Source organism: Anguilla anguilla, chromosome 10, assembly GCF_013347855.1.
Source record: "Anguilla anguilla isolate fAngAng1 chromosome 10, fAngAng1.pri, whole genome shotgun sequence".
Taxonomy (NCBI): Eukaryota; Metazoa; Chordata; class Actinopteri; order Anguilliformes; family Anguillidae; genus Anguilla; species Anguilla anguilla.
In genome coordinates this window covers 25,795,057-25,809,252 of record NC_049210.1, presented here as the reverse complement: position 1 = coordinate 25,809,252, position 14,196 = coordinate 25,795,057, and the positions used below count along the sequence as shown (strand labels likewise).

General features: G+C 42.2%; 1 protein-coding gene and 1 long non-coding RNA gene across 2 annotated transcripts in view; one reads left to right on the top strand and one right to left on the bottom strand.

Moving 5' to 3' along the window:
- The window catches only part of LOC118206900, a 50,953-nt gene extending 50,489 nt beyond the window's left edge, over positions 1 to 464 (top strand). Inside the window, exon 4 of the long non-coding RNA XR_004761270.1 lies at positions 43 to 464. This is a non-coding gene — a long non-coding RNA (uncharacterized LOC118206900). The remainder of the gene's footprint in view (positions 1 to 42) is intronic.
- Positions 1 to 14,196, bottom strand: part of LOC118206898 — a 108,452-nt gene that overhangs the window by 48,968 nt on the left and 45,288 nt on the right. The window lies entirely within an intron of this gene.

Here is a 14,196-nt window from a genome sequence, read left to right as displayed (position 1 = left end):
TGTCTTCTGACTGACATCCAAGATTCAGCTCTCTCTCTCTAGGTCGTCCTCAGACGAGCCCTCCAGTGGCGTTTCCAGTCATCTCGATCCTCCATGCATCTGGCTAGCTCGCCAGTACTTTCCGCCCCTGCATCTTCTTTTAGTACGTCCACTTACGTTGTTGTGGGATGCCCTCGTGATCGATGCCCGTGTGTTGGCTCCCACAGCACCAGTTTGCTGGCTGGGAGCTCCCGGTGTCTCTGGCAGTGACCGGCCAGCCTCATTCTCCTGGATGCTATTTTCTCACTCACCCTTGGTAGCCCCCCATACAGATCCTTGATGGTAATATGTTCGTTCTGGTTGATGTTCAGTACTACACGCAGTACTACAGTACTTCTCTCTGAAACTCTGTGCAGGTTATTTTTAAAAAAACAACAAAAAAAAACAGTTTAAACCGAGGTAAGTAAATTTATGAATCAGAAGAGTTTTTTTAATTTGGTCTTTCATGTTTGTGCTCATTAAACCAAAATAAAAACTATTTTGATTCATTTATCTCCTGTTACCAAGTCAGAATCTGTTTGAATTGTATTGTTTAAACAAAGGCATTGCTAAATAAGGAAACAGCAAGTCTATCCCCATGTGACACAGTTGTAACATCTGTCCATTGTTACGACCCCTATAAGACTAGCTCTTCAAACTCATGCTTGGTGTGTTGTGGATAGGGACTGCTTCATTTGACTTAAGCCACGTTTCCACCCAAGGTACCCAGAACTTTTAGTCCCAGGAACTACTTTTCAAGGAACTAAAAGGTTCCTTCAGCCCATTGTTGTCTACGTTTCCACCGCGGTCTAAAGACCCACGAAGATTAGGCAAATTAGTCAACTGACGTATGAAAAAGCGTCGTCGTCGTCGGTCTATCTATCGTATGATTTCTTCTGTAACCCCATACTACCAGAGAAAGTAGCCTACATTATTTTCTAATAACCAGGACAGCCCGGAGGGGTTTATTCCACTTACACAACAGGTTACCAACAATGACTATATATGGTTACTTTAGTATGTATTGATTTTTATCGACTTAATCACCTGAAATTGAAATATTCTTCCGTGGCCGTTTGGGCATATTTTATATTACTGTTGTCAAGCAAAACTCTAGTTGGTAGTCGACTTGGACCGTTGTTATGCAACAAATAGGATATAACAGGCCAATAGTCAGATTGTAACTGTTTTATATATCCTCTCAAACACATTCATTATGTTTTTATGCGAACATTCACTGTCATGCCTTGACATCCCAGGTGACAGAATGCATTTTCATTCCACAAATAACAACAGCAGAAAACATGCATACGTCGTAAACAATTTGCTGTTGAATTGATTACTTCGACTCTCATCGTCAATTCCATATAGGCTAATCGCAAAATGACAAGAATAAATAGAATGAAAACTTGGACTTGCGTGAAAATTTTAATTAATATTGCAGTGGTACAGCCACCGTTTCCTTTCCTTCAAAGTTACTGCTAACGGAGCAGCGAAGTGTGCCCTCCAGATGCGAACTATGCACCATAAATTAGTCCATAGTCTTCCTGGTCTTTTTGTGGAATTGAAGAATTGCAGAGTAAAATTATGGCAGTCTGAAAAAGCAAAAGGGACGATTACTAGAATTAACCTGTTATTTCACCCTGACAAAAACTGCGGAAGGTGATTTCCAGTTTGCTTTTACTGTATCACCAATGTAAATTACGCAGAACTACTGCATACCTCACATAACTGTATGAAACGTTTTCAGTCAATTATAACGGGCTAACAAAGAATCCGGAAGAAAATATTCAGCAACCGAATTAAACCGTTTGAATGTTTTGGTACGTAATATGCTGTCCCAGCACGAATGCTTAAAATTTTATAAAACGAATACTAAAGCAAGAAAAGAACAGAAGAGCACACATTATAATCCTCAATCTTAATTTCTCATCTGTTCCAAGACGTTGGCAGGCTATAACCAAAAGTAGGCTACTGCGCCGCATAACATACAAGTTTGAATTCAAGTTATTATTATGAAAATAAATCGGTTTACTGCTGCAAACATTTAAAAATGGCGGTTGAAATAAAATACTGCGAGTAGTTGACCAATCAGAAATATTCAGCGCTTGCGCCCCACCCCAAAAGTTCCGGTACTTTTGGAAAGTATTACCCCCTGAGCAGGGACTTTTTTTGGGGTAAAATAAAGTCCCCGGAACTTAATTTAGACCCTGGTCCCTGCAGGGGAAACGCACTGAGTTCCTCAAAAGGTTCCTAGTCCCTGGGGAAAGTTCCTGCGGTGAAAACGTGGCTTCAATTTGTTTGATTCAGATTCCCCTTCTAGCCCTTCTACTTTGTTTGCAGATTAAATATTGCACTTGACCACTAACTTGTTCCCTTGGACTACAATTCTTTCCTTAACCCTTCTAATTTGTTTGCGTTGTGATTTTTGTATGTCTGACTACTTGCTCTTGCATTTGATTCTGATTCTGGCCTAGCTCCTCTGCTTTGTTTGCTAATTGGATTTTGTGTTTGACCAATAGCATTGTTATGTTCGCGTGTGGGATGCGGGCGTGCGTTTTTCTCCCCTCTTTCGTTCTGCTCTCTCTCGGTTGCTGTCATTTCCGCAGGAGTCCGTGTGCCGCCCTTCGTTATTCCCATTGGTCATCCCCGCTGTCCATCATCAGAGTTCTCCCGCTCATCCCCCCCATCCGCCAATCAACTCCCTCCTGCAATCATGTCTCCCCCAATCATGCCTCAGCTCTCAATTTAAAATATCCCCATTTCGTTCCTGCAGGAGCCTTCCGTTTCCTCATTTGTGCTGTGTGTTTGGGCAAATGCTAGGTTGTGTGTGTTATTTGAGAGAGTTGTGTGGTCTAAAATTTCGTCCTCCCTGTTTCGCTTCAGAGACCAGTGTTAGGTAAGTTCCGGGGGCCCCTATACACGTGTTGACACGTAGGGTAAGGGCTCTGTCTAAATACATTAGTTTAGTGGTGGTGTCGCCCCCTGTATTTATGACTGCGGGTCGCAGTTAGGTTAGTTAGACAAGTTTTGTTTTCTGCATTGTTAATAGGTTAGTTATATTACAAAATCGTAGTTAGGGTATTTGTTTGTTATTTTCGGCACCACTCCCTTTTTTTGTACTGGTCTCGGTCGTGTGTCTTGGCGTGTTTTATGTTTGGAAATGTCTGTAAATACTTGTAAATAGCCCCCCCCCCACACAGTAAAATCCCTTTCACCGTAGTCCGCCTTGTGTGTCTCTCATTGTTCTCACAAGAAAGCTTATATATTTATTTACATCTCCTGGTGCCAAATATCAAACATCATTTAAAATATTGCACCCTTAACCCCTAGAAGGGTTGTAACACGTTCACGCTCTTGGCTCTTATTTTGCCCTCTGCTCGCTGTTGTAGGGAAAAACTCCTACAAATTGTACAATAGTGAGGGTAAATAATTAAAACGTGTCCGTTAATTAGAACAAATCTAACAAGTAGGCACCAAGGAATGCAAGAGATATAAATATATTACCTCATGTGGTGATCAAATGGTGCAAAATTATAATCAGTCTCATAATTGATCAATCTCATGAAATTAAATAATGATTATGAATTTCAATATTAAATATTAAAATAATAACCAATGATATAACCGCATGCATAAGTTCTTTGAGGTGGTAGGCTCAAGCATTTATCTGAATAATAATCAGACCAATGACAAGGTTTAATGACATAAAATCTATTAAAACAAACATCTGAACTAAAATCCTAAATGGCTAAATAAGAGAATATGAAAGGGGACTTGTGTTGCGTGTGTGTCTAGTCACATGTTCACCAGCACTCGTGCAGGAGACAAAAGCTCCTCTATCTTGGAGAGAAATATGAACCAGCCTTTAGCATGGAGTGCTAAATCTGGCCTGGAAATTAGAGGAATGGCATGGACAAAAGGCTACAGAAGTCAGCTACATCTAGTTCATCTCAGTGTACCCTTATACAAGACCATATATCGACTGGGTGTATATAATGCAGGAGAGAATGCATGCACAGATTTTAGTTAAAAGGAAGGCGGATTGTGAGGTAATGGTAGTAATAGAGTATATACGTTAGCTATGCAGGCTAGGCTGTAGTAGTTAACTAACAAGCGACATGATATAATTTAAACATATTACATAAAATCGTGAATGCAATTCTTGTGTTACATAGACTATGCACATTTAACTTGTTGCTATGTTGCAGAATGATGGTAAGTGTAAAGTTAGTTAAACTGATCTCTTGATGGATCAGTTTCTTTAGCCTACTAGCAGTATAGCTAACACATTTATTTGGAGTTATAAACCGCTGGTCGGGGCTGTAACCCAAGAGGGACCGTACATCTCACTCACTACGTGTTCCTTTACTGGCAGGCCAAGTCATTCAAGTCATTTGTGCATACTTCACCATTAATAAAACACTCACTTGCCAAATATAGTATTCACGTTCTAGTCCTCTCTCTCCGGCTGTACAGTGGTCACTGGTTTCATTTGGCGCTTCTGCTGTAAGAGATCTTCCCAGCAGCAGCACATTTATACATATTTTCTTAGTATTTCTACAGGAACTACTTTTGTTCGCAAAACCACCACCAGATGGCAAATGTGAGCACTCAAAACCATATCTGGCAGTTAACACTTCAACTGTGGCACTCACGAGCGAAGTAGAACAGTGTTATCGCTGCTCTTGTTTTAACTGGAAAGGAGAGGAAAATATTTTTTAAAGATAAGCTGAAAATAGGGACATGCTTGTTACACATAATATTTTTGTGTGTATATGAGTCACATTTACTATCTATAAACGGTTATTCAATGAACTTCGTGGTCAGACTGTGAAACTTAATAATAGTCAGATAATTTTGAGCACAGTCTAAAGTCATCCATGTTAGTTTCACTTAGGATATAGGGGAGAGTTTGTATAAATGTAACGCATCACAAATGTAACACGGTAAATTAACTTTTTGTTCACTGCCGCTAGTTGTCATTTGAGGATTGTATATGCACAATTCAGTCCTATACCCAGGGCCGGACTTTAGGCAGGGTTAAGCTGGGCTGCAGCCCAGGGCCAGAGCTGCAGAGAGAAAGAAGCATTAAAAAAGACATTTAAATTGACAGAATTTTTTAAACCTGTTCTCGATGATGCAGCAGTACCATCACTCTTGTCACAGTCTGAGACCGTTGGACAAATGGAGACTTGTTCAACAGCTAGCGCTAGCACCAGCATCAGCACAGGACCACCGTCCTTGTCAGCAGCAGCTAACGTTGAAGAGGCAGAGAGCATGACTTTGGAGAGAGAGAGCATTCCCGACCACAGAGGCCTTCGAGCAACCAAGTCGGGCTGCCACTAATGTTAACGTTACCGCTACTGAGGATCCTTACAGCACTGATCCTGCTCGCTGGGGAAAGGAAAGGTTAGATGATTCAGTCCGAGCATACTGGGCTAAGAAAGGGCCAGAGTCCTGCCAGAATAAGGATGTGGATATCAAAGCTTCAGAACAAGTATACAAACAGCAGAGACGTTTTTTCTCCAAATTTCACTTCAAACGCAAGCTCGTAAATGGTGAGTACATATCAAGGCAATGGCTCTTATATTCCCGTGTGTTTTGTTTTGCATGCCGCATCTTCAATGATGGTAAGTTACCATTGGTAACTGTCAGTCCATCTTCGAAACTGGCTTTGCGACTGGAAATATGTTGCTGAGCGCATAGGAGAGCATGAAAATAGCGAACACCACAGGAAAACGATACTGACCTACATTACACTAGCATCAGACAGCGGAAGACTAGATACAGAACTGCAAAAACAGTTTGAGTCAGAGTGTGTCTACTGGACCAACGTTTTGAGAAGAGTGGTGGCGGCTGTGAAGTTTTTGGTCAAGAGGGGACTGGCTATCCGAGGCTCCCGTGACATATTTGGCAGGCCTGATAACGGCAACTACATTGACATTCTAGAGGTAATAAGTGAGTTTGGCCCATTTTTGAAGGCGCACATACAGAAATTTGGAAATGCAGGATCAGGCACCCCTTCATGTCTTTCACCTAAAACATGTAAGGAGTTTATTGAGCTCATGGGTGATCGAGTTCTGTCAGAGATCGTCAGTGAAGTCAAAATGGCCAAATACTTTTCTATTAGCATCGATTCAATCCCAGATGTTGCACACGTAGTTCAGCTCACATTCATTTTACATTATGTGTCAACTGGAGGAAACATTCAAGAGCGATTCTTACGATTTCTAGCCCATTGAGGCTTTATGTGAGTCTGCGCTCAAAATTTTAGGAGAGATGAATATTGACATAAGCAACTGCAGGGGGCAGTGCTACTACTCCTTGCACACCCCCAGGGCCTCTGGCCGAGGCGGGGGCACTGGTTTGCTCATTTCCTTGTCCTGGAAGTTCTGTGTCCTCCCCAGTCTTAATCTTATTTCCTTCTCCTTTGAATTCCATGCAATTACTGTAATCCATCCCTCAAAACTTCACATTATTGTTCTGTACCGTCCTCCAGGTCCACTTGGCTGCTTCCTAGATGAGCTGGACACTCTCCTACGCTCCCTCCCTGAGGATGGCACTCCTGCTATTCTACTGGGAGACTTCAACCTCCCACCAGAGACCTCCCAACTATCCAGGGTTGCCTCACTCCTCCAGTCTTTTGCCCTATACCAGTCTTCTTCTCCCCCCCCACACAAGGCTGGTAACCAACAAGACCTTGTATTCACCAGAAGCTGCTCCATTCCCCAACTTATGGTGACATCCCTCCATGTCTCAAACCACTTATTTCTTTCTTTCTCCCTCTCCTACTTACTCCCCCACAATTCTTTTAACTGCTCACCCACAGTAACTTTCAAGAGAAATCTCTCTACTCTGTCACATTCCTCCCTCATCTCCACTGCTCTCTCTACACTTCCCCCTCCTGCTTCTTTCTCTAACTCTGCCAGTTGACCTTGCTACCTCCACCTTCAACTCCTGCCTCTCCCAGTCCCTTGACTCACTTTGTCCTCGTGTCCAAACCAGCCCGCTCCTCACCCCCCTGCCCATGGCTTACTGAGTCACTACACTCCAACAGAACATCACTGCGGCCTGCAGAGAGGAAGTGGAGGAAATCCCATTCTCTGATGACCTGACCGCATATCACACCCTGCTGGCAACTTTCACATCTGCCCTCACATCAGCTAAAGCCTCATTTTTCCAATCATAGATCAGTGCATTTGTCTCTAACCCACGCAAACTATTCTCCACCTTATCTTCCCTCCTCATTCCTTCTCCACCCCCATCTCCCTCTTCCCTTTCTGCAGATGACTTTCTGGCCGCCTTTGAAGGAAAGGTGGCTGCAATCCGGAGCTCCTTTGCCCATCCAGTGAACCCCCCAACCCCTGGGACAAACCCACGGCCACACTGACCTCCTTCGAGATGCTGGAGGACTCCGATGTACTGCAACTCATCACTTCTCATCGTGCAACCGCCTGTCCACTTGAACCCATCCCATCTACAGTCCTCCAATCCATTTCCAGCGAGATCCTTCCCTACCTGTCCTCCATTGTTAATTCCTCCCTTGCCTCTGGTCATGTTCCCTCTGATTTCAAGATGGCTCATGTTACCCCACTCCTCAAGAAATCCACCTCAGACCCCTCTGATGTAATGAATTATCGACCCGTATCGCTTCTACCTTTTCTTTCCAAAACCCTTGAGCGAGCAGTGCTTAAACAACTAACCTCTTTTCTCCATCAGAACGACCTACTAGACCCTCATCAGTCTGGCTTCCGATCCGGGCACTCAACAGAGACTGCCCTCCTGGCTGTGACGGAGGCACTCGCCACTGCAAGAGCCTCAGGCCTCTCCTCTGTCCTGATCCTCCTTGACCTGTCTGCAGCATTCGACACAGTCAACCACAAAATATTCTTCTCCACCTTGGCTGACATGGGCATTGCCAGGACCGCCCTGTCTTGGTTCGCTTCCTATCTTGCAGATAGGTCCTACCAGGTCTCCTGGATGGGGATCTGCCTCTGCTTCTCATCCCCTTGTTACGGGAGTACCGCAGGGATCTGTACTGAGTCCTCTGCTTTTCTCCATATACACCACACCATCTTGGTTCAGTTATTAATTCACACGGCTTCTCCTACCATTATTATGCAGATGATACGCAACTGTTCTTTTCTTTCCCACCCCTCTGCCTCACAGGTTGATGATAAGATATCTTCCTGCCTGGCTGACATCTACCTGGATGGCCAGCCACCACCTGAAGCTCAACCTCAACAAAAGTGAGCTGCTGTTCTTCCCATACAAGACCTCCCCACTATGTGAGCTCTCAATCATGGTTGATGGCACCACAGTGACTGCCTCTCACTCTGCAAAGAGCTTGGGGGTGGTCCTGGATGACCAACTGGACCTCAAGGAGCACATCAAGGCAACATCACGGTCCTGCAGATTCCTTCTGTACAACATCAGAAGGATTCGACCATACCTGACGACGCACTCCACCCAGCTGCTCGTCCAGGCTACGGTGACCTGTCGCCTTGATTACTGCAACTCTCTCCTTGCAAGCCTGCCAGCTTGTGCCATACAGCCACTACAGATGATTCAGAATGCCGCTGCCCGACTCGTCTACAACCTTCCCAAATTCTCCCACGTCACTCCTCTGCTGCGATCACTCCACTGGCTACCGGTCGCTGCCAGGATCCGGTTCAAAGCCCTGACCCTTGCCACTTGTTACATGTTGCCCCATCCCAGCACTTTGGTAATTTGTATTTGTCCTAATACTGTAGCTTATTCTTCTGCCTAGTTGGCTTTGCAGAGGTTAGGTCTGAATAGTGTTCACTGTGTGAACTAAACTGTGTTCTTGGCTAGAAATAGCTGTACAAAATAAGTATTGTATCTTACTGAACCTGTGTTTAGTAGTTGTCTATGACCATGAAATGCACTTTTTGTACGTTGCTTTGGATAAAAGCGTCTGCCAAATAAATGTAATGTACTAGGTCAAGATGCCACTTTATTAAAATGTACGCCTTTTAATCAGTGAAGTTACTAGCTCCAGTCAGTGCAACAATTTCTTTCCCACACTCAGCCAACTCTCGCATGGTGTGAATTCACCCTTAGCTCAATGATTCCTTTAACAGAAGCTACTGCTAAGAATAGTTTACGACTATACTTGAACATTTACAAAAAAAAAAAATTTTTGGGGCTTTTTTTCAGCTTTATTACACAGAATAGTGTAGAGAGACAGGAATAACTAGGAGGAGAGAGAGGGAGAGGGAGAGACATGCGACAAGGGTTGGCGGTCGGACCCGAACCGCAGACATCGCAGCTCGCAATGAGCATGTGGAAAGCGCTCTATGGGCTATGCCACTGGAGGCCCCTTACTTAAACATTTTTATCAATTGTAACAACATTGATTCTGCAGTATCAGTCTCAATCTTGCTGCGGACTTTGGGAAAGTGGGCGGCACTAAATAGTAGATACAGTATTCATATATTATATCAATTGTTCAGTAGGCTACTTTTTGAGTTTTCGTACCAATTTAATCTTTCAGTTCATCTGAGTCATTCAGTACATTCAGCACAATCAATTCATTTCGGTCATTTGAGTTTTTCAGTACATTCAGTATATTTTGTTCATTTGAGTCATTGAGTCATTCAGTGGATTTTGTTCATTTGAGTCATTTGAGTCATTCAGTACATTCTTTTTTCATTTGAGTCATTCAGTACATTCAGTACATTTTGTTCATTTGAGTTATTTGAGTCATTCAGTACATTCAGTTCATCTCGTTCAGTTGTGTCTTTTGAACTTTTAACGAATTGAAGGAAACAAACGAAAGACCGGTCTGACGGGCTTCCGCTCCAGCACAGTAGTACAGAAGCGATTCTTGTAATTTATTTTATGAGATAAATAGTATCAACAAAGCCTACAATCCTGTAGCCATGTGCCAGTTGCTTACATTTTGATGCATTATTGTCTTCAGTGTTTAGTGACAAGAGGCATGCAGTGGCTGAAGGAAGAATCCAACTCGGTCATGCAAACTCATTCTCAAACTGGTTCAGTGAATAACTGCTCAGAAATAAGTAACCTACTGTTCCTTTATTGGTGAATTCCTACATAGCATGCACCGTTGTTAGGCTTTTCACAGATGATTGTGCACCATTTAGCGTGCATTTAAAAATAAAAGGTGCACAAATTAGGTTATGCAAGTTGCAAAATTGTTTGCAACCAACAAAGAATTGATTATAACTATATAATCTACTTACTTACTCAATCCTCTTTGTTCCCTGTGGAACATAAGACTGCGACTATCTGCTTCCATCTGGTCCTATCCTGTGCAGCATGTTGTGCCTCGCCCCAAATTAGGTTAGCCTTTTTCAGTTCCGAGGTCACAGTTTTCCACCAGGTTGTTTTTGGCCTCCCTTGTTTCCTCTTTCCAGGTAGGGTCCATCTCAAGGTTACTTTGGGAATGCGGTCCTGGACCATTCTGAGGACGTGTGCGAGCCATTGGAGCCATCAATGTTATATATTAGGAACTTCTTAATTCCATCGGGATAATAATTACAAAGATGAAACAGAGAGTGCTGGTAAGTATGACTGCTTTTTACTTCGTTCATTTAATCAACACAGAAGTACAACAAACTCCCCAAGAAGCAATGCAGCACGTACGGTAAGTCTAGAAAGGTAACTGGCATACACAATGTAATTACATACATAACAGTCGATGTTTAATTTCCAGATATAATCTATGTGCTATTTTATTAGAAGAGCACAATATTTAGCAGCGTGGGACAATTTCTAATGAATACATAACTTTATTTGTACAGAATCCATTAGGAAATGCATACTGAAAACATACTCTTTTATTTGCATTTTAATTTGGCTACATTATGTCATGCAGTCAAAGAGCTGGGTTAAGTTATAAGTCAATTCCTTTCAATTTCACGCCTGGAAGTGTTTGTCATTGCAATATGAAGATGTTTGGGTGAGGGGGAGTGGTAGGGATCCAGCAGCTGCGTAGGTAGCTCATTGCTGATCCAGACCCTTCACATATTTGTTCTTCAACATTGCCGCTGCTTTCAGTTTATAGGACCATTGCTTTTGAGTGCACATATGGGAGGGGCTTGGAGAGCACAGCCCGTTCAGGCGGATCAATGTTGTTGTTGGATAATTGCTAGTTCACAGCCCAATGGCAAAAATAGTTAAATAGGAGTAGCTGCAGCTTCAGCGAATGGTAAGTTCACAACTTACAGGTGATGAAAAATGAACAAATATTTATTTGGAGGTGAGTCTATACAATTTGTTCACCAAAAAATGAGTTCAAAAAGAACGAATCGTTCGCAAACAACACACCTCTACTTTACACCGTATAGTGCTCTGGTTAGTTAGTTTGTTCCCAGCTGGACTATAAATCCTTCTATTAGGGCACTACTTTGTTATTTTACTTTGTTATTTTTTGTTTTATTATTTTTGAAGGTAAAGCTGGGTGGAACCCTCTGTTGGGGGTACGCTATTTGGACAATTGGTTCTCAGACAGCAGAATAACTGCCTTGAAGCTCATTGTTTTAAGCTGTCCCATGCTCAATAAATCTTCGAAGATTAGTCAGATTTTAGGTATGTTGGGGACATACCTCTAATTCTCATACGGGGCACCAAAATGTCGAAGATATCTATATCCTCACAGGTGGCACCAGAATGTAGTAATCAGTCTCATAAAAAAGAAATATAGAAACTATAAATTGGCTATCTCAATTAATAATTACATTAATTACTAAAATTACACAGTAATAGTTTGTCTTAACCAAATCATATTATACATTCAGCTAATACCAAATTAATATAAATGATTCAGCTAAGAGGTGTAGGTATTCTAGTGAGTTAATTTGATTAGCAGTGGCTGACAACCAGGGAAATATAATAAGTTTATTGAACACAAAGCACCAAAAGGGGCAAGGCACCATTCAATACTATAATGTACAACAAACTATGTGTGAGTGCGCATACACATATGTTTATGTGGGTGTTAGCACTGGGCGCGCATGCATGCAAGTATGTGAGGAGACTGGTATGTTTTCCTGCATGTGGGGTTGCGCAACGTGTATGAATGGGGGGTTTTTTGAAACTACCTGAAGCTAGTGGTTAAACAATGGCACATCCCAAACAGATGAAGTATAACAGTATGGTTATCGGTGTGCGTTTATCGAGATCAGCATGCCGTGCTATGACTAGTTTTAGTCATAGTTTAGTATTTAAAATAGACCATAACTGTTCTGTGTGTGATGTTTTTTAAAAATAAAGCAGCGCGGTGGATGGCTTAGAGCCTAAATAAAATGGTAAAACATGTAAAGTTAAAATAACCATTAACACAGTTATGCATATGCAGTCCGAAGCGCTACGATGTTAAACTATATGACCGGTGTTACAGCCTTACTTTGTCCTTTGGATTAGTTCAGTTTTCAGAATGCTTTCTGGTTTCCAGTGTAGGAGTTCAGTGAGGAAATGGGGGAGCCGTTCACCCTTTTTCTTCAGTTCCAAGACATGAATCTTGATCCTTGTCGCAGGTCGCTTGCTTCGTTTGGCTAACTGGAACTGCAGGATCTGTAGCTATTGGTGCGTGGCTGTCCATGGTACTTCTTCGGCCACTTAGCCTCTGGGGCATCTTGTCTACTGCAGCCAATAGCCTAGGGTAGGTCTAAATCCGTGCTTGTGTTGCTTGATTGCAGAAGCCTCGCAAAATCTTCCCAGTGTGTTGCACACAAGAGGGAGAGAGTTGGGGGCAAGCAACTCGGGAGAAGGTGGCGAGTCCCAGGAGAGAGCAAAATGGAACAGAGAGAGTGAAACAAAGGCGACCTCTGTTTTATGGAGGGTCGCGTGTTTAAAATTTACAGTAGGCCAATACTGTAACTGGAAGCCTGTAGTAGGAGGTATGGATAAATGTGTCACCCCTTGGGTGACACTCTTAACACATTGGCTTTGTAGCTTTGTGGACTGTCTTTTGCAGTCCATGGTACCTACAGTTAGTTCTGGACAGGCAGATAAGGACCTGTCCGGATCATCTGACTGCAATACATTTCCCATACTCATTCCCCACGCATTTGCCTTATCACACATCTTGTCATGGTCTGACCTTAGACCAGGTCATAACACTACATATAGAATGTACTTTGAACATGTACATATAGAACAGTGTAGAAGAGTAAAACCAGGTTTCAACCACACATGTGCTAAACTGGCCAACACATTGCGTAAAACCTACAAAAAAATCACGATTGGCTGAAAAAGGTTTCTTTACTCTTACCAATTGATATGAAAGCATAGAGAAAATAAGTGTATTAAAAACATGACAAAATCACAACTCTTTCAATCCTGCTTTCCTACTGTTTTTGGCAATAAACTACAAAAAAACATGGGGGGGGGGGCTGTGAATATGACCTCCTACACTCATTCATGTACAGCCATCTCACTACACACACACACTTTTGCACAACTGTCTACTGTCATTATTGAACACACAGTACAATAAACTGCATTCACTTTAATCTGGCATTCCTTTGACTGTTACAGCTGCACACCTAGCAGTTTCAGGGTCCTTATTTAAACAAAGAACTCTGCACCCCGTAGTCACTCCCCTACAAACTACTGTCAAATCACTTGCAGTCTCCTTCTATTCATTACTGAGGAAAGGTTAAAACATTATTTTGGAGTCAGATAACATTAAATAAACCCAATTCCAGTAGCACCAGGTAAGACTACACCTGGTGTCGCCACCAAGATACTTCCACCATTTTGTGAATCTGAGGGGTTCCTTGCACCAGGGAAGATCATAATGAAGGATCATATCATAACTAAAAAATCACTTACATAAAGCGTTATATAATCAATTATATAAAATTTAATGACTTGATAAATTACAGTTCACTAAGTGCTGATTGTTTACATTCCATAGCCAATGTATTTAATTGTACGCTGCTTCATCCCACACAATGTATTAATTGGAATGTACACTACCGGTCAAAGGTTTTAGAACACCTCCATTTTTCCAGTTTTAATTGAAATTTACGCAGTTGTCTCAATGTACTCTGAAATTAAAGCACAGAACAAATAAACAATTGGAGATTAAAAAAAAGAAATTATGGCATCGTTCTGTTTAACACAATTTATTCTAATTTTTTGACTCATCAAAGTAGCCACCTTTTGTAGATATAACAGCTG